Source organism: Tamandua tetradactyla, chromosome 4 (genome assembly GCF_023851605.1).
Source record: "Tamandua tetradactyla isolate mTamTet1 chromosome 4, mTamTet1.pri, whole genome shotgun sequence".
Classification (NCBI taxonomy): domain Eukaryota; kingdom Metazoa; phylum Chordata; class Mammalia; order Pilosa; family Myrmecophagidae; genus Tamandua; species Tamandua tetradactyla.
Window position 1 is genome coordinate 135292099 of NC_135330.1, and position 21432 is coordinate 135313530.

Here is a 21432-nt window from a genome sequence, read left to right on the forward strand (position 1 = left end):
CATTTATAACCTTAATATGTGTAAATTCCAAGCATAAATGCAGGTGTAGATTCCTTCCACTGGAAATTCTCCAAAGCCCCTTGCTGTCTGCTTTTCACCTTGGAAGCAATAACCTACTCTCATCTGGTAGTGCACATCCCTGGGCTCTTCCGCCTCCAACCAGGGACGGGGCTGTAGTTTCAAAAGTACAATGGAACAACACAACGGTTTCTCTGGGAGGATGGTGACATTTACAGTCAGCTTGGCTGACTCCTCCAGCTTCTCAGGTGATCTGTCCATCTGCGGCCAGAGACATGAGAATCCCTAGGAAGCTGTGGGTCACTGGACACTATGGTTGGCAGTTTCATGATTCTCAGTGGCGTGTGTTGTGTTGGGAAAATTGAAACCATTTTACCATATAGCGTCTTTCTTGGGTGGCATTCTTTCCGGGCTTCTCCCCAAATGCTTTGCCTCTTCAAAACTCCAGATTCAGTGTGATGAAAAAAATCCTTGTATTACTTTTCCATCCTTAATGGTCTCAACTGTTGCACCTTGCAGAGCCTGATAGCCTTCAACGAACATTCCACTAGGAATCAGGCACGTTAGTGTTAGCATGCTTTCACTCTCCTCCCTGAGAACAGAGGAGACACTTGCCATCTTGACAATCACTCAAATTTTGTTTCTTATTATTTCTTTCTGTGCTGGAGTGAACCTACATTAGACTGGTCTTAACTTTCAGTCATTAGTTCATCATCAGAGCAAATACTCAGAACATTAACAACATTTCTGTGACTTTTTCTAAAAAAAGAATACATCCATAAAACTGGGGAACTGGTAAGGATGTGGAGAACAGCTAAAAGGTTAAATATTCATTTTATTATTTTCATACCTTAATACAGCAACTTTATTATTGTAGACATCTAAGTAATTAGTTGAAAAAACTTTTACTAATAAGAGGAATCCTGTAGTTTGACTTTTTCTGTACATTCTGTAGCCTGCATGTTGAGCTTCATGAGCTCTGACAATTGATGAACAAATTATTTTTTTGCAAAAATCCACATTCTATTGGAAAGTTATAAAGATAAGAACATCCTTAAACTGCATTGTGACTAAAATATTCCTGTGAGTTTTCATTTCTAAAATCTTCAGAAGGATCAGACCGTAGCACATTGGTCCAAATGCAGGTGGCATTTTGAATCTATCTAATCTCCTAATATTATCCAGTGTGGGTGTTTCTGGTGTCAGTCCAAAGTGAGCACAAAGAAACTGTTGGTTTAAAAGTGCAGCAAGAAGCAAGCTATCAAAAGCTTCCAAACAGGCCTCATAGGCTCTTCCTGAATATTTAAGTTAACATTCCCGCTTAAAGGTAAAATATTCAGTTAGGTTTCTGCATTTGTGGTTGCTTCTCAGAAGACATAATATGCTTGAGTATGGGACCTTCAGGATCCATAAATATAGAAAATGCTCTATACTAAAATAACCTCTGTCCTCATAATCAGTAAGAAAAAGGTATCATGTATTAGATGATCCTCCTATTTCAAGAAATGTCATCAGATCAAAAAATTGGTCAAGGATGTCAGCACACACCGTACCTGGAGCTTCTACTTCTGTCAGGGTTTTCTCTCTCCGAAGGATGGCAGTGCCCTCATTTATAATTCTAAGTGCAATTGCTCAATGATGTGACCTCTTTCACTGAGTGGTTCTTAAAATCATCAACCTTTGGCATCCCATCCATATCAAATAATTCTTCAGATGTCAAGTGATATATTATGGGGAAAAGGCAAGTTTGTGGTCAGCCATAGGAAGAGTGGAGGGGGCAGGGTTGGGTGTGGTGGCCACTACAGCCAAATGGTGTTGCCACTCACCATTCATTTTTTAACCCCACAAATAGCCCAAATTTGAAATATGAATACTTGATGACATTTTTAGCTATAACTCCTAATGGGAGAATTTCTTCCCTTTACCCAGTTCAAATTTTTGCTGCTAAACTGTGACTTCTCAGCTTTCTAAAGTGGTCTCCTACTAAAACTCCCCTCAGTTGATCTCCTATTTCTCTGTGACCTGTGTAGCTACCAAAATAGTATTTCAAGTCTCCAGATTTTATCAAAAACCTTAGCATAAAAACTGGCTTGACACTTGCTTATCTACCAGTGTAACTGAGAAATCAGGATTTAAGGGATGACTTTGATTACTGAATTATTTTAAAAATATTCCTTTTCATTTTGTGATATATTGGAGTTATCAGAGGAAAATTCCTGAAATTGCTACACTGTAATCCAGCTGCCTTGATCTCTGATAATGATTGTATTGCCTCTATCTTGTGTCCCTGTGATTATAAAAACCTTGTGACTAACCTCTTGTACTCATTTATCCAGTTTTTCAACTTTCGAATCTTTTAACCACTAAAGACAGCCCCTAATGTTTATTAGTGAAGGATTTTAAGTCAGTCAAGAACTAACTTACCCCAAGTCCAAAGTTATCTTGATAATAGAGACTGGATCTAACCCAAATGGGTCACCCTGACATGCACAGTCACTTAGATTTTAAACTACAACTCACCCATACCTCATAATAATAATACTAAAAATCACACTCATGATCAAACTAAGACCACCGTTTTCCTACATACATTCTGTGACTAAGCATGTAATCAATCTGCACGTGCTCAATAATCTGATCACCTCTAATTACACCACCTGGAGCCATTGTGCTCATTATCCTAAAGCTGCCCTTCTTTGATTATATAAGACTATCAGAATGACTGAAGTTCAGAGAGAGTGATTTTTGGGTATTAGGCCATCTGCACTCCTATTACATACCTAGTAATAAACTTTTTCTCTCTTTGAAACCTTTCTGTTTCTGGGTACTATGCTGTATAGGGTTTGATATCCTGACCTAAATTTGTCTCTTGTGTATACTCCTGGAAAGTGAGTAATAACAACAATTAGTATTTAATGAAATTAGGTAGGCCTGTTTAAGTGCTAACCAGTGTGTTACCTACATATAGTAAGAGTTTAATATCTGTTTAATTGTTAATTGGTGTGTTAAGTATTCAATGTCTGTTTAATTGTTAGTTGGTGTGTTAGGTTGAGGTATGAATTGGTTTATTATTTAAATAATGTGTGTTAAATGTCTGTTTAAAATTGTTAGTTGATTTCTTACTGCATTTGTCTCAACAAGTGTTCCTAATAGGTTACTGATTATGGAAATTATTTTAAAAGGGAAACTTTGGGCTGCATTGAAAATGGAAAATATTTCAGTTGAGTCTATAAAAAAGGATTTATTTCTTTAATCTAGCATCAATATCATTTAAATTGAAAATGCTACTATTACAGTTAAAATTAAAGATATCACAGCTAAAATTGTTCTGCAAAAGGTAGAAATGGGATGGGATAACATATTCAATCCTTTATTTCTTCCTCTCAAAAGTATTTCTGTGTTTCTGTTTCTTGTGTAGCTAACTTTCTATTTGTGCCTGACTGGCTATTGAATGTATATTTTCATCTCATTCTGGATGGTAATAGCAAAGTGTGCCAGTTTGGAAGTATTATGTACCCTAGAAAAGCCATGCTTTATTCCTGATCCAATCTTGTGGGGGCAGCCATTTCTTTTAACCATAATTCAGTAGTGTGGTTTGCTATCTTTTGATTAGATTATGCTCAAGCAGATGTGACACACCTAATTGTGGATATGAATTTTTGATTGAATAGAGATGTAACTCTGCTCTTTCAGGGTGGGTCTTAAGTAATTTACTGGAATCCTTTAAAAGAAGAAACATTTTGGAGAAACTTGAGACATGACAGAGCCAACAGAAACTTCACAGCAGAGCTGACATAGATGCCAACACTTGGAGAACAAAGACACATACTTGGAGATGCTTGGAGGCCAGCAGACATCACCATGAGATGTTAAGCAAGCCAGAACTTGGAGAGAGCCAAAGGAAGCCAAGCGATGAAAGCCAGCCAAGGAGAAGGAAAGCAAGGAACCCCCACAAGAACAGAGGCTGAAGGTAGCAGAGCCCAGAAGCAAGTGGCCAGCAGATGCCAGCTACATGACTACCCAGCTGGAAGAGGTGTTCTAGACCCATAGGCCTTCCTCAAATTAAGATATCTTGCCCTGGATGCCTTAGTGTGGACATTTCTGGTATATTGCATTTTGGCAGCTTATAAATGAAAAAGTAACAAAAATTACTTAAGAAAAGTTCTATTGGAATTGCTTGAGAAGTAAATAGGCAGTTTTGCATAAATTTTATATAAATTGGTACTTCTGAAGTAAAAAAGAGAAAAAACCCTCTGAAAGCAAAATTCAAAACCTTAGTTTTGTAATTAGTGCAAACAAACCTGGACATTAGAAAGAAACCACCCTGGAATTTCTGTAAAGGCTCAAAGACTGCCAAAGAATTGCTTTGGGAAAAGGCAAAGACATGTTCCAATTGTACTGGTCATAGCTTTTAGTGAAATAGATCTAATAGTTGCAAATAGTTAAAGAAGGGCATAGGTGCCCTTCTAAATGGGACATGACTCCCAGAGGTATAAATCTCCCTGGCAACATGGGACACAGCTCCAGGGATAAGCCAGGATCCTGCATCATGGAATTGAGAAAGACTTCTTGACCAAAAGGGGAAAGAGAGAAATGAGACAAAATAAAGTTTCAGTGGCTGCAAGATTTCAAACAGATTTGAGAGGTTATCCTAGAGGTTATTCTTATGCATTATATAGATACTTCTTTTTAATTAATGGTGTATTGGAGTGGCTGGAGGGGAGTACCTGAAACTGTTGAGTTGTGTTCCAACAGCTTTGTCGAAGATGATTGTATAAAGATATAGCATTTACAATGTGAGTGTATGATTGTGAAAACCTTGTGTCTGATGCTCCTTTTACCCAGGTTATGGACAAAAGAGTAAAAAAAAATGCATACAAAATAAATAAAGAATAGGGACGTAAGGGGTAAAATAAATTGGGTAGATGGAAATACTAGTGATCAATGAGAAGACTGGTTAAGGTGTATGGTATGTTTGAGATTTTTCTTTATCTTTCTTTTTCTGGACTGGGCAAATGTCCAAAAATGATCATGGTGATGAATACACAACTATGTGATGATGTCATGAGCACACAGTTCATAACTATGATTGTACATTATGTATGGGCTGTATGTATGTGAAGACTTGTCAATAAAAATGTTAAAAAAAAAAAAAAAAAGGAAGGGCATAGGAACTACAAAAATTCCAAGGCCCTCACTTAAAACTTTCAACAAGCCAGGCTTCATTCTTTCTCTGTAACCTTTCCTGCCCCCAGGGCCTAAGCCCCTAATGCAGCCCTATGAAAAGATGGGGGAGGTGTGGTTCAGAATTCTTTTCTTTACAGGGTACCTGGAGATTAAAAGTGGTAAATATAGAAAACTACAGAATAGGCCATGTCTGTTAAAATTATTTTTTCCAGTAATACCTTTGCAATGGTAACCATAGTAATCATATCATTAGTGAAATATGAATAGCCTTGGGATAGGAGTAACAATAAAATCTAATTACCAAATTTCAGTAAGTAAAATGAAAGTTCTTTGAAATATATGAAGGTGTTTTCCTGGATTTAGACTTGGGACAAAAATGTACTATACTTTCCAGAAGGTATTAATCAATGTACTTTTAAAACTGTTCGTAATTTTAAGATATTTTAAAAACAAAGATTTTTTTCAACCACAATAAAAGGAATTTTACGTTAAATTTTACAATTGCAATTTCATTCTTCTTGGGTATGTTCTCCCTAAATTTTTTTTTTTTTTTTTTTTTTTTAAAGACAGAGAGAAGGAAGGAAGGATAGAAGGAAGGAAGAGAGGAAGAAAGGGAAACATCTTTTAAACATTTTCTTGTTTTATTGTATTTTGTTTCTCCGTTTTCGTTACATGGGCTGGGGCCGGGAATCGAACCGAGGTCCTCCGGCATAGCAGGCAAGCACTTTGCCCGCTGAGCCACCGCGGCCCGCCCTCTCCCTAAATTTAAGCAACCTTAATGATAATTATAATTATATATTTTTTATAATTTAAAAAAGCATTATAATTACATTCTCAAACTTCTTCCTAAAAACAGCTTAACTAGACAGGTTAGGTTACATGAACTGAGCATTGTACCTGGTAAATGATGACATATAAAAGATACTAAAGGGTCACAATTGCTCAGTGGCAGGGTTCTCGCCTGCCATACTGGTGACCCGGGTTTGATTCCCAGTGCCTGCCCGTGTGAAAAAAAACAGATAATAAAATAAGAATATCATGAAGCTTCAAATATATCTTTGCTGGTTTGAATCTGTGGTGTACCCCAGAAAAGCACTGTACTTTAATCCTCATTCATTATTGCTGGGTGGAAACTTAATAAGATTATCTCCAAAGAAATGTGACACTTCCAATTGTGGGCATTGACATTTGATTAGATGGAATGTGACTTCACCCATTCCACCAATAAGGTGGTTCTTATTAATTTAGTGGAATTGTTTAAAAAAGGAAGCAGTTTGGAGAAAGCTTCAGAATGATGAGATAGCCACTAGAACTACCAGAGCCCATACAGCCAGAGACCATTGGAGATAGAGAAGGAAAATGCTTCCTGGGGATCTTCATGAAAGAAGAAGCCTGGAGAGAAAGTTGGCAGATATCTCTGAACTTCATTGGCCTTTCTTGAGTGAGGGCAACCTCTTGTTGGTGCCTTAATTTGGACATGTTTATAGACTTGCTTTAATTGGGACATTTTCTTGGCATTAGAACTATAAAATATAAATTTATTAACCTTAATTTCCCCCTTTAAAAGCCATTCTGTTTCTGATATCTCACATTCAGGCAGCTAGCAAGCTAGAACCATATTTCATTTAAGAAATCAGTTAAGTTTAGCAAGAAGTATAAATGGATTTTTTGTAATCTTGATACATAGATTTCAAAGAATATTGCTTTTATTTACTTGGCCATTTATTACCTCAGTATTTAGAAGAATTTGAATTTGTGGTGACTTTGTTAATGATAATGTTAATCAGTATATTTCTGCTATTAAATGCTGTCATAAAAAAGAAAAACATATTTCTTAGCTTCAAAGAATTTATATTCTAGTTAGAATATACTAATACCAGGGAATAGTATCAGACAGTAGTAATAAAAGAATACAAATGCTGGAAGAATTTAAAAAGCAGATGGATAAAGAATTATTTATAAAGACCTTATAGAATATGATACTTGTGAGACCTTTAAATAAGAAAATAGCATTTGCATAAATAAACTAGCTTTTTTAAAAACTATAACTTAATTTTGTGAACTAACATATTCTTGGTTTTATTTAGCATTTGGAAATAATGTTGCAAAAAAACTCGAGCTTTTTTTCTGGATATAAATCCCTTAGATATTGAAAAGATGATTACATTTTAAACTTTAGGCTTTCTGACCTCTAAAGTTAGTGCTGGATTGGATTGAGAAATTTTAAGTATATTGTAAAATAATCATTTGTGTGTTTGAGTATAAAGTATATAATTGCCTGACTATGTTCCAAACTCAAGCATAAATTTCTTCCTTCTTCCATTATTTTGTAGTATCTTTATTTCTTCTCCCTTTCATGATACTGTTATTGGAAGAAAGTATACATGTTAAAAAGTTTGTGAATTTGTTATCAAATTGTTATTTTTAATTATGCATAGTCTGGATAAATAAAAGCTATAGGTGGGGTAAATAGTATGTTTATTATAATTTTCCATAATAAGATGATCATATTTTCTGATTAAAAGTGAATTTTGTTTGTACATGAGCTCTAAATGAATAAAGAAAATTTTAAGTTTATAAAAGTGAATTCTGCCTGTCATAGTCAATATTGACCCAAAATTTTGTCTATCATATATTTCAAAAAAATATTTTTGTCAAACCAGATATTCATACAAAGCTAAAGTTTAATTTTCTCTGTGTTAAAATAACATGAATTGTTAGATTGCTCTTGATGTAAAGTTTTTAAAAATTTTTTTTCTTAATCATCTTAGTACTCTGTCTATAAAAAAATTAAATCAGAATAAAATCCTTGTTAATGTTTATTTTGGCCTTATCATCCTTTACTTCAGTAGACAAGTCATCTCACCGTTAAGGTAAAAACTGTTACCAAGAATCTGTTCTTTCATCTTGTAAAAGTAGATACTAAAATAGTTTAACATATTGCACGAGAGGTGTTTGGGGACTATTACAGAAGTTGAAAGGGATATTTTGTCCTTTTGTTAGCTAAATTTGTATGAGTAAAATGCACATATTTAGAAATTGAATAAAAATTCCTAGACACTTGACAATGTTCTCATCATCCATGTTATATCCTGATACTTCTGCATGATGTTAAACAGTATTACAATGTTGGTCATTGTGCCAGTTTGAAAGAATTCTGTACCCCAGAAAAGCTATGTTTTAATCCTGATCCAATATTGTGAGAGCAGCCATTTCTTTTAACCCTGATTCAATAGCATGTGTTGGAATTTTTTGATTAGATTATTTCCATGGGGATGCGACACACCTAATTGTGGGTATGACCCTTTGATTAGATGGAATTGTGACTCTACCCATTTCAGGTGGGTCTTGATTAGTTTACTGGAATGCTTTAAAACAGTAAACATTTTGCAGAGGGTTCAGAACCTACAGAGAGAGAGCTGACAAAACACTTGAGCAGAGCTGACCCAGATGCTGACACTTGGAGAACAGACATGGATGCTTGGAGGTGCTTGGAGCCCAGAAGATATCACCATGAGATATTAAGCAAACAGAACCTGGAGAAAGTCAAGGGAAGCCAAGAGATGAAAGATAGCCCTGGAGAAGCAAAGCGAGGAACCCCCACAGCAACAGAAGCTGCAAACAACAGAACCCAAGAGGAAGGGACCAGCAGATGCCAACCATGTGACTTCCCAGCTGAATGAGGACATAGGTGTTCCTGACCCATCAGCCTCTCTTGGGTGCCTTAATTTGGACATTTTCACTTCCTTAGAATTGTAAACTTGCAACTTATTAAAATCCCCTTTTCAAAAGCTGTTCCAGTTCTGATATATCACATTCCAGCAGCTTGCAAATGAACACAGTCATGGTTTTAGTTCTTCTTAGGAAAAGACTACAGACCATGGCACTATCTAAATTTACTTGTCAGTCCCATTGCTTTGCTCTAATGCATCTGTAAAAGTATATGTGGTCAGCTATAGGTCAGAGCTTTGTTTGCAACAAGGAGAGATTTAAAAGAGAGGCAGGACAAATGTATAAATTATATTTTATCTGTTAATTACCATAACTCTAATAAAGGTGAAAGAGAACAAAAAAAAACCTCACAGTAGTTTGTTAATATAAAACAACTGTCTAATGTTTTTATTTCTGAAAGTGTTCAATTAAAAATATTTATAAGAAAATTAAGGCTTAAATTGTAAGCTTTAAAGTTATTTCTAAACTCTGAAATGCTTTGCTCTGTGTATAACCTAGTAGTTCTCTGAAACTTTAAGTATCTGTGCAACAACTGAGACTCAGGTTTAGCTCTCCAGCTTGGAAAGTCAGCACTGCTCCATATCACAACTGCTAAAAAACAAGCAAATAAACAAACAGAAAAAGATCAAACTCTGATTAAAGACGTGGCTGAAACTGATCTGGTTAAAACTAAAGTAAATCATTATACAAGGTAAGAATAATATTGTCTGTATTTCAAAACTTTAACTTTTGCATGGAACCAAAAATAAAAATGTTTCATTTATCCAAAATAAAATATTCTATTGCACTCTGTCTAATTTAATCTCTCTGGTCAGTTTATTTAGACAACCTAATTCAATTTTATTTTACATGAAATCTAGAATAAAGGGTGAAATCTTAATATTCTGTACATGTCAATGTTATACCCAGATGCATTTCAGAGTATTTTGGACAGAAAATGAATGGGTATCTGCAAAGTCCCTTGAGGGAATGGGAAACATAGAGCTATTAAATTTCTCAGTCTAGGGAATTTCTGACATTTTCTTAAGAAAGAGGAGCTCCCAATTTAATAAGCCAAGGCCTCAATCTTGAGGCCTGCCATTATGAAAGTTATTTCTGTAATAGCAAACTGAACCTACTTATAATTGAAGTCTAAGAGTCATCTCCAGAGAACCTCCTGATCTAAACTTTCACCTGCCCTGCTATGTGGGACATGATTTCCAGGGGTATAAGCCTAGTCCTGGCATTATGAAATATAACTGGCCCTGGCATTGTGAGAGAAAACTCCCAAGGATGAGCCTGGTTTTGGTATCATGGATTAGTTGACCAAAAGTGGGAAAAGAAATAGAGTGTCAATGACTAAGAGATTTCAAATTGAGTTGAAACGTCATTCAGGTCATTCTTATGCAAGTTTCAGCCAGATACTGCAAACTGCCACAATATGGCAAGCCCCAACCAACAGTTTTCCTGGGAACATTGAAAGATATCCTAGGTTCTATAAAATTTTAACTTATTAAGTTTGTTTTTCAGAAACTTGAAACACATCCAGGTTACTCCAGAGCCAGATAAACTCTGAAACCCAGAAATACCAACACTCTCCAAGGTATTGCCAAGGACAACAACCAGTTTCATCAGCATTATCTCTTTGCCCCTTAATGACAATGCCCCTTTTCAACCTTGAAGCAGTTAGAAGAGTTGTCACCCACAAATCTCTCATGATTGGAGGAGGATTATCAAATGAGAAGGAGGAATTTTAATGAATAAATTAGGAATTAAGGGATGACTTTGATTACTGAGTCATTATATAGATACTTCTTTCTGTTTTCTGATATATTGGAGTCTATATTGTATCTCTGTGCTTATAAAAACCTTGCCACTAACTTTCACTTGTACCCATTTGTGCTGGTTTGGAATGATTTATGGTACCCTAGAAAAGCCATGTTTAAATCCTAATCCCATTTTGTAAAGGCAACCATTTCTTCTAATCCCTATTCAGTATTAAATGTTTGAAACTGTAATTAGATCATCTACCCAAAGATGTGATTTAATCAAGAGTGGTTGTTAAACTGGATTAGCTGGAGGTGTGTCTCCACCCATTTGGGTGGGTCTTGATTAGTTTCTGAAGTCTTATAAAAGAGGGAACATTTTGGAGAAGGAGATTTCTGAGAGAGCAGAGAATGACATAGCCACAAGAAGCAGTGTCCACCAGCAAGCGACCTTTGGAGATAAAGAAAGAAAGTACCTCCTGGGGAGCTTCATGAAACAGGAAACCAGGAGAATAAGCTAGAAGATGACACCTTGTTTGCCCTATGCCCTTCCAGATGAGATAGAAACCCTGATTGTGTTCACGATGTGCCTTTCCATATGAGAGAGAAATTCTGAACTTCATCGGCCTTCTTGAACCAAGGTATCTTTTCCTGGATGCCTTTGACTGGACACTTCTACAGACTGTTGGGACATTTTCTCAGCCTTAGAACTGTAAACTAGCAACTCATTAAATTCCCCTTTTTAAAAGCCATTTCATTTCTGGTATATTGCATTCCGGCAGCTAGCAAACTAGAACACAATTTATCCAGTTTTTTTTTAACTTTAGAATCTTGTAATCACCAAAGATAGCCGATAATGTTTAATAATGAAGGGTCTTGAGTCAGTCCATAATTAACCCACCCCAAGTCCAAAGTTATCTTGAATACCTTTGATAACTGAGACTGGAGCTGACTAAAATGGGCCCACCTGACATGCGCAGTAGCTTAGAATTTAACCTACGACTCACCTATACCTCATTATAATACTAAAAATCATGCCCATGATCATATTAAGGCTGCCATTTTCTTACATACATTCTGTGACTAAGCATGTAATCAATCTGTGCATACTCAATAATTAGATCACCTCTAATCACATCACCTGGGGCTCTTCTATTCACTATCTAAACATGCCTATCTTTAACGCTATTAAACTGTCAAAATTTCTGGAGTTTGGGGAGACAGATATTTTGAGCTGATAGGCCATCTGATCTCTTACTGCACACCTAATAATAAACTTTTTCTCTGTATGAAACCCTGGTGCCTCAGGAATTGGTCATTTGAGCCCTTGGGCAAGAGAATCCACTGGCTTTGTCCAGTAACTCCAGGGTACCTGAATTGATCTTGTTTCTAATTTCCAATTTCTTTATTTTCATACTAGGCTCAAAATAAATTTAAGTATATATATTATATATATATATATATTAATATATATAAATATATAAATTTAATAATTTTGTATGCAGTGTTATAGTTTTCTCCCCATAGCACAGATTATTCCAAACAAATCTGTAACACTCCTAGAAAATGTTTGCTAACTTTTTTCCTTTTAATTGTTTAATAACTTATTTCCCTTATTTCTTTCTAATGGATATACTATATAGAATGTTATAGTTCTTCAATGCTAGCATTAACATCTTATAATAATTTAAATATTCATCTTTTTCACTTTTTCCATTACTTTATTTTTTTATTTTTTTATCTTTGCACAGGCAGGCACCAGGAATCAAACCTGCATCTCTGGCATGGCAGGCAAGAACTCTGCCACTGAACCAGTGTGGCCCACCCATTTTTTTTACATTACTTTATGGCACAGTGCTTTGACTTTATCTTTCAGATCAATCCCTATATCCCATATATTATTTGGCCCAAGGTTTGATATTGTTTTAATGATTACTCTTAAATTTTACATACATAATAAAATGCTCTTTTTTTGGTGGATTATTATTCGTAGAAACCTGTATAAATAAAATCTCATCTTAATTATATCTAAAAATGTTAGTTAAAATTATTTTTAGCAATCTCTTGTTTTTTTTTCTTTAAATAACAGTGTTTCCTCAAGGGTAATCATGTCTAACTCACCTTTTTTGTTTTTTGTTTTTTTTATGCTGTTTCCCTAAAATCTGTTGATCCTTGATTATTTGTTCATATTGACACATGAAAGAAAATATTGATAATAGAGGTGATTTTGCTTATTTGTTTTGCATTTCCCCAATAAGTCTTTCCTACATATGGGCACTGACGGCAGTCTTTTATGGAAACTGGCTGCTACCTCTTTGGGATGCATGGGTAAAGAAGGCTTTAAATGCCTTTTATAAGAACTTGACTCAAGGTTACCTTTGTTTCTGTCCTATGCTGCTGAACGCTGTTCCTCTCTATAGCTGTCTTCAGATAGAGTGACTTCTTTTTTAGGGAACAGTTGTTTTTATATGGAAGACATACATGATTACGTACAGGAGATTTTCTCAGTCTTTCAATTTAAGGTAATATTCCCTGAAAATGACTCTGGTACAGATATATGCAGTTGATTTAACATGGAATGCTCTTAGGAGATGCAAGATTGGGCAGAGACAAAAGTTAGCCTGGAATATGATAGTATTTAGGCCTCAGCTGATTTAAAGGGTGCTCTGAAACTGGGAAATTGTTTCAGGATCATCCTGAAAAGAACAAAAGGGCTCTGACCTTTACACCCCAGGAACAATAAGTCATTGAGTGTAGGGTTGCCCTCAGGATTAGGCACAGCCTCAAGCAAGACAACTCTTTGTGATCCACAGTAATACCCAGAGAGAGCACCAGCTGCAAGTCCTCTGCAACCAACAGTCCTAGAAGTTGGAAATGAAACCCATTGTGAAATCCGTATCTAGATTGGCAGCACAATACAGAATACATGAAAGCTTTTTTCTGCCTTAAAGAGAGAAGTCTCACTTGAATTACTGTTTAGATTGATTTAGTCAGAAAGTTTTTGAAATTTGTATGCATATTATGCATATTAAATACTATAATATACTATATATTATAAATTCCCTAATAAAGTAATATATATGTCTATAGTTTCCTTTTCTTAGATTGTGGTTTCAAATGCATAGATCAGCAATGACTTAATTGAATATTAGTCATTTGCAAAGTAATTCACTGATTTTAGAATAAACTCTTTTAAATTTTCACCTGTGCATATTGGCTGGTGAATTTCTTAAATCTCTTTCTCATTTTTAAATTTGTGCTCTACCAGTTCCAATCTTCCCCATCTCACCTTCTTCTTGTCTATATCTGTTTTAAGTCATGCCTTGTATTATCAGTACCAAAGAGAAAAGGAAGTAGTTTAGAAGCCACTGTACAGCCAAAATACAAATTCCATTGTTGTGGCAATTGTTTTTCCATTGTTTGTCATAATACCTGGGTTTTGGTTCCCTCCTATAATTTGTCCCCAAGAGGAAACACAGTAGGTGGTATCTGGTGTTGGTAGCCAAGTCCCACATCCTTTGTGGGGACAATAATCCCTGCTGCCCTGCACACCAAAGGTGTGCATGACTCAATTCAATGAAGGAGGAACTTTGCTCTTAAGCTGAATCTCCATGTTCTTGTACTCAACTATGGGTTTGTCATGGTCAAGTTCACGTGTCAACTTGGCCAAAGAGGTGATACCTGTTTGTCTGGTTGGGCAAGTGCTGGCCTGTCTGTTGCAATGAGTATGTTTCATAGAATTAGATCATGAGCACATTGGCTTCATCCACAGCTGATTCTGCTTGTAATCAGCCAAGGGGAGTGTCTTCTGCAATGAGTGATGCTTAATCTAATCACGGGAAGCCTTTTAAGGAGGATTCAGAAGAGACAGGCTCTTCCTGCTTCATTTGGCGAGCTTCTCCTGTGGAGATCACCCAGACCCTCCATCAGAATCCTCAGCTCCACAGCCTGCCCTGTGGATATTGTACTCTGCATTCCCACAGTTACATGAGACACTTTTATAAAAAATTATATTTGTGAGTGTTCCCTGTTGATTCTGTTTCTCTAGAGAACCCTAATTAATACAACTTGGAACCAGGAGTGGTTCTTAAGAAACAAAATCTTAAAAATGGGTTTTTATGAATGGTTTTCTACTCTGACTGGGCTGAAAGGCACAAAGGACTCTGATTTCCATAATCAGGATGACACTGTCAATGAATGGAGTGAGTTAGCAAAAGAGATACCCAAAATATCACAATTTGATTTTCCTAATGCTTTGCTTGTACAAAGCCAGGCTCTAGGGAATAATGTTTTTGACACCTTTATGGAATATTGTGGAAACAGGAGGTATAGAGATGTTGGCTGTTTGTTGTTAGATGCACTGGATACATTAATGAGTGAAAGGGATGGGCATGACACTTCAAATGAGAAGCTTAAGCACCGTCTGACAGATGTAGAAGTTTCTATGAGTATCCTGAAGGAAAGTCTTATTTCCTATAGTTGTAGACTTGAGATCTCTGAAAATCAGACCCAGAATCATATTGTTAGAGTAGCAGCTTTATAACATAAACTGAAATCTCAATGTTGCATGGTGTCTGACATTAAAGTGAGGTCATTGATTGGAAAGAAGTGGGACCATGAAAAATGGGATGGTGACATATGGATCGATAATGATGGTGGGGATGAGGTTGAAACCCTAAGTCATGCTGAGTCTTCTCTGGATAACCTTGTAATAGTCTTCACTGAGGACATAACTGCCCCACCTCCAGCCTGCCTTGAGGAGTTGGCCATCCAACTTCCCTCTGAAGGGATTAGACTTAGAGTGATTAATCCTGTTTCACCAGATGAAACTGCAAATGAAGGCCTTGAAGCAAATGGCTTGGAAGATATTTCTAATTCTTTTCATGACCCCCTCCACCCACCCCTCATTTCTTCCAGACCTATAACTAGACTAACTCCCAACAGGCCCCTAAAGGTGAGGTACAAAGTATCATACATGAGGAGCTACATTATACTCCAAAAGAACTGTGTGAATTTTCCAATTTATATAGGTAGAAATCAGGGGAATATGTGTGGCAATGGATTTTAAGGGTGTGGGATAAAGGTGGGAGAAATATAAGACTGGATCAGGCTGAATTTATTGATATGGGCCCACTAAGCAGAGATTCTGTGTTCAATGTTATAGCTCAAGGGGCTAGAAAAGGTGTTAACATTTTGTTTGGATGGTTGGTTGAAACATGTATCAAAAGGTGGCCGACATTACCTGAGGTTGAAATGCCAGAATTACCCTGGTACAATGTAGATGAGGGGATCCAGATGTTTAGAGAGACAACACCCAGCTCGTGATAGGAAACATAGGTAACTTGGTGGCCCATGGTTAAGCGTTCTGTCTCTACTAAGGCCCAGTAGGAGGCCAAAAGCAGTTTCTCAAAAGGAGAGTAGTTATCTACAGCAGATGGTAAGGTTTTGCTCCCAAATCCTAAGGGTCTGGGTTGTGAGTCTCATATAGGGGTCTGCCAAAGGTGCCAAAGAGCATCTCTATTTGCCACTGCCACTTCCAGCACCATTGGATCTGCTGAATCACATGACCCAAGTGGCAGGGCAGCTTGTACAGCAGTCTGGACCTGTCACAGAGCCTCCTGCTGTTCAGGACCCCACTCAAAATTAGCAGCTTTTCAGGTCACCCGATAAATGGGCTGGAATAGCCCGCCCAAATGAGGAATATGTTGTTGCCAAAATCCAAAGAGACCAACTAGCATTGTGCTTCTTTTTTGGTCATAGGAGAGGCCAGATGCATTAACTTATCCTTCACCTTAGAAGGGCTATCCTGACATGCCCCACACCACTGGACACCTAGAAATTTCACTGAGGTGGAAGGCCCCTGTATTTTTGTTGGACTTATATCCCATTCTTTGACATACAAATGCCTTACCAGTAAGTCTAGAGTAACTACTACTTCTTGCTCATGGGGTCCAATCAACATGATATCATCAATATATTGGACCAGTGTGATGCCTTGTGGGAGGGATTGGAATGTTAGAGTGAATTTATCATGCAAAGCCTGCTCACCACAGGAATGTCCAGAGGATGCACCTTTACCAGAACAGTGAGAAATAAATGTGTGAGACTAGCACCATCATCCCTGAAGAGCTCTGTAGTTGCACTTCTCTGTAGGTCAGATATTACTGTAGGAACTGCTGTCACTGAGCTGGAATCCTTAAACACAATGGGGATGATAGGATCCTGAGTTGGTAGAAGCCAGGTGGCAGCACTTAATTGCCAAAAACAGGGTAGGTGTGACTATTATAATAGACAGAAAACTCAAAGCAGGAGCCAAAATTATATGACTCACAGAGATTTGTGGCATTGGCTAGTAAATTGTGGGGCACCTAGGAATACAATAGAAAGGCAGACTACTATTTTTGTTTGAGCTGTGTAAACAAAATGTTCTAGGTCAAGTGAACAGAAGTCTAACCTGAATTACAAAAACACAGAGTTGTGACCCCTTAATCAATTTCCAGGCTTGAGACACTTAAAGACCCAGAGCCCCTTTAATGAAGGGGAGACCCGTTCCCTTTGGGGAAAGCCCTGCTACACTGCCACACCATTCTCTGAGGTGATCAACCAGCTACAATGTGGCAAGTTGATTACATTGGACCACTCCCTTCATAGGGCAGCAATTTGTCCTAACTGGAATAGACACATACTCCAGATATGAGTTTTCTTTCCCTGCATGCAATGCTTCTGCCAAAACTACCATCCATGGGCTTGCAGAATGCCTTATCAATTGTCATGATATTCCATGCAGCATTGTTTCTGATCAAGGAACAAACTTCACAGCAAATGAAGTGCAGGAATGGGCACATACTCATGGAATTATCTGGTCTTACCATGTTCCCCATCATCCAGAAGCAGCTGGATTGATAGGTGGAATGGCCTTTTAAAAACTCAATTACAGTGCCAACTAGGTGGCAATACCTTGAAGGGCTGGGGTAAGGTTCTTCAGGAAGCTGTGTATGCTCTGAATCAGTGTCTGCTCTATGGTGCTGTTTCTCCCATAGCCAGGATCCCTGGTCCAGGAACCAAGGAGTGGAAATGGGTGTGATACCACTCACTATTACCCCTAATGATCCACTAGGAAAATTTTTGCTTCCTGTCCCTGCGACCCTGCACTCTGCTGGTGTACGGGTTTTAGTTCCAAAAGGGGGAGTGCTTCCTCCAGGAGAAACAACAATGATTCGATTGAACTGGAATATAAGACTGCCCCTGGTCACTTTGGGCTACTCATGTCCCTGAATCAACCAGCCAAGAAGGAGATTACATTATTGCCTGGGGTGATTCACCCTGACTATGAGGGGAAAATAGGACTGCAACTACACAATGAAATAACAAAGAGTTTTTTTTTAAATATAGGAGGTCCCCTAGGGCATCTTTTAGTACTACCATGCCCTGTGATTAAAATCAATGGAAAACTGCAACAACCCAATCCAGGCAGAACTACCAAAGGGTCTGAAACTTCAGGAATGAAGGTTTGGTTCACCCTGCCAGGCAAAGAACCACGGCCAGCTGAAGTGCTTGCTGAGGGTAAAGGGAACATGGAATGGGTAGTGGAAGAAGGTAGTGATAAATATGAACTATGGCCACATGATCACTTACAGAAACAAGGACTGTAATGTTGTTTTGTTCCTGTTATACTATTTAAGTTGTAAAATATCAGGTTTAAGAATAGATATTACCCAAGAATTTGCACCCTATTCTGGAGAGATTTAATGTGTTTCCAGTTATATGCAGGACAGTTGAGTATTGCTGGGTGAAAGAAAAAATGTGTGTTTTAATGTTTTTTATTTAGAAATTAGGTATGGTTTACAGTGATATGTATAGCTGCCAGGTTGACACGGGGTGAACTGTCATGGCCAGGTCCATGTGTCAACTTGACTAAAGGGGTGATACCTGTTTGTCTGGTTGGGCAAGTGCTGGCCTGTCTGTTGCAATGAGGCCATTTCATAGAATTAAATCATGATTACATCAACTGCATCCACAGCTGATTCCATTTGTAATCAGCCAAGGGGAGTGTCTTCTGCAATGAGTGATACTTAATCTAATCACTGGAAGCCTCTTAAGGAGGATTCCAAATAAACAGGCTCTCTTCCTGCTTCAGCTGGCTAGTCTCTGCTGTGGAGTTCATCCAGGCCCTCCATGGGAGTCGTCGGCTTCACAGCCTGTCCTGCAGATTTTGGACTCTACATTTCCGTGGTCATGTGAGACACTTTTATAAATTTTATATTTGTGAGTACTCCCTGTTGTTTCTATTTCTCTAGAAAACCCTAACTAATACAAGGTTATTCAGAGGAAATCATCTCTTTCAACATGCCATAGATTTTTTTCCCCGTAGAAAATACCTTAAGTATTGCAGTGGGATTTTAGGTAGAAAGCCATTAAATGCATCTGCTAAAATTGACACCTTGAGATGAAACAATGATTAATAAACTTTTACACACATAGTATGTCAAAAATGGGCAATACTTGTAGTTTTTTTCAGTTTTCAGAATGACAGACATGTAAATATATTTATATGCTGTATATATTTATCTATATAATATGCTAAATATATTTTGAAACAATTTTCTTTGATTGCAACAATTCAGATGGTTTTAAAGCATGCATACACCATGTATACACATGGCATATGTCTTATACCAGTAAATTCAATTTAATTCACAGCCATTATTAAGATTATAGCTATTTTAAGGTTCTTATCAGGGTGTGGAGTGGGGTTGGTTTACAATTTATGGAATAAGAAAAATTCAATTTACAGTGTGCTACCAAGGTTATAAAATCTAAAGTAAATATTGCAAGGAGCCTCTTGGTATTACTATTAGATATCAAAGAATAAATTTTAAAATATTTTATTTTGACTTAAAGAAAGACAAAATAACAACTCTACATAATTGTCTAGAGATTAAAATTATATTTTTCTTTTTTTTGCATTTTTTAAATTATGAAATATACCATATATACAAAAAAGCAGTACATTTCAAAGTATATCGTATTAAGTACCTATAGAACAGATTTCAGAATTTGTTATAGATTACAAGTTCCACAATTTTAGGTTTTCCCTTCTAGCTGTTCCAAGACATTGGAGGATAAAAGAAATGTCAATATGATGATTCAGCAGTCGTACTCATTTGTTAAAACCTATATTCTCTGTTACAACTCCTTACTGTCCTTTGATCCTTCTTCAAATCATGAGGGGCATTTAGGCCCTACTCTTTCTAATGTTTTCATGTTGGAAAGGGGTGTTGATAATATGGGATAGGGAGATGGAGCTGCCTGATGTTCTTGGAGAGTCTGGCCTAGGAAAACCTTTGGAGGTTGTAGGTTTCTGGGAAGTAATCTTAGTACTTGAAAGCTTTGTAAAATATCAGCTAGAGCTTTAGGAGTTCTTTAGGGTTAATAGGAACGGTTTTAGTTGTGGTTTGGCAAACCATGGTGTGCTAGTTTGAGATGATGTATGTCCCCTAGAAAAGCCATGTTTTAATCAAAATCCCATTTCATAAAGGTAGAATAATCCCTATTTAATACTGTATGTTTGAAACTGTAATCAGATCATCTCCCTAGATGATGTGATTTAGTCAAGAGTGGTTGTTAAACTGAATTAGGGAATGACATGTCTCCACCCATTTGGGTGGGTCTTGATAAGTTTCTGGAGTCCTATAAAAGAAAAAACATTTTGGAGAATGGAGGAGATTCAGAGACAGCAGAATAGAACAACATAGCCATGAAGCAGAGAGTTCACGAGCCAGCGAACTTTGGAGATGAAGAAGAAAAATGCCTCCCAGGGAGCTTCATGGAACTGGAAGCCAGGGGAGAAAGGTAGCAGATGACGCCCTGTTCCCCATATGCCCTTTCAGATGAGAGAGAAGCCATGTGCCTTTTCACTTGAGAGAGAAACCCTGAACTTTTTCGGCTTTCTTGAATCAAGTTGTCTTTCCCTGGATGGATTTGATTGGACATTTCCATAGACTTGTTTTAATTGGGACATTTTCTCAGCCTTACAACGGTAAACTAGTAAACTTATTAAATTAGTAAATTGAGTAAACTTATTAAATTCCCCTTTTTAAAATCCATGCTGTTTCTGGTATATTGCATCCTGGCAGCTAGCAAACTAGAACACATGGTAATCAGTAATACCTAGCTATAGCTTGCTTAAGAGTAGACTCCACAATATCTTCTCAACACAATGTGAATGCTCTTAGCCACTAATACCTTATTTTGTTACATTTCTTATACCCTTTTCAGTCAGGAAGGCATTGTTAATCCCATGGTGCCAGGGTCAGTCTTGTCCCTGCGAGTCATGTCTATTGTTGCCAGGGAGACTTTCATCCCTGAATGTCATGTTCCATGAATAAGGGAGAATATTATTTTCCTTGCAGAGTTGGGCTTAGAGAGAGTGAGAGGCCATATCTGAGTAACAAAAGAGATTTTCTGGAAGTAACTCTTAGGTATGATTATAGGTCTGCTCAGATTCTTCGCTACAGAAATAAGCTTCACAAAAGTGAGTCTCAAGATCAAAGGCTTGGCATATTGACTTGGGAGTCCCTAATATTTGAGACACTATCAGGGATTTCTCTGGTGGCAAAGTTTAATAGTTTCATATTTTTTCTCCTGTCCCTCAAGGGACTTTGCCAATACTTTTTAATTAACTGCCCAACATATTCTTGGATGTATCTAGGTATTACCTGAAGCTATACAGAATTATAAGCTCTCATTC

The 21432-nt window shown here is 37.2% G+C and overlaps 1 pseudogene; it reads right to left on the bottom strand.

Annotated features, from left to right (window-relative positions):
• Positions 1-318: 318 nt before the first annotated feature.
• LOC143679370 (serine/threonine-protein phosphatase 2B catalytic subunit beta isoform pseudogene) lies at positions 319-1732 on the bottom strand (annotated as a pseudogene).
• Positions 1733-21432: the final 19700 nt, after the last annotated feature.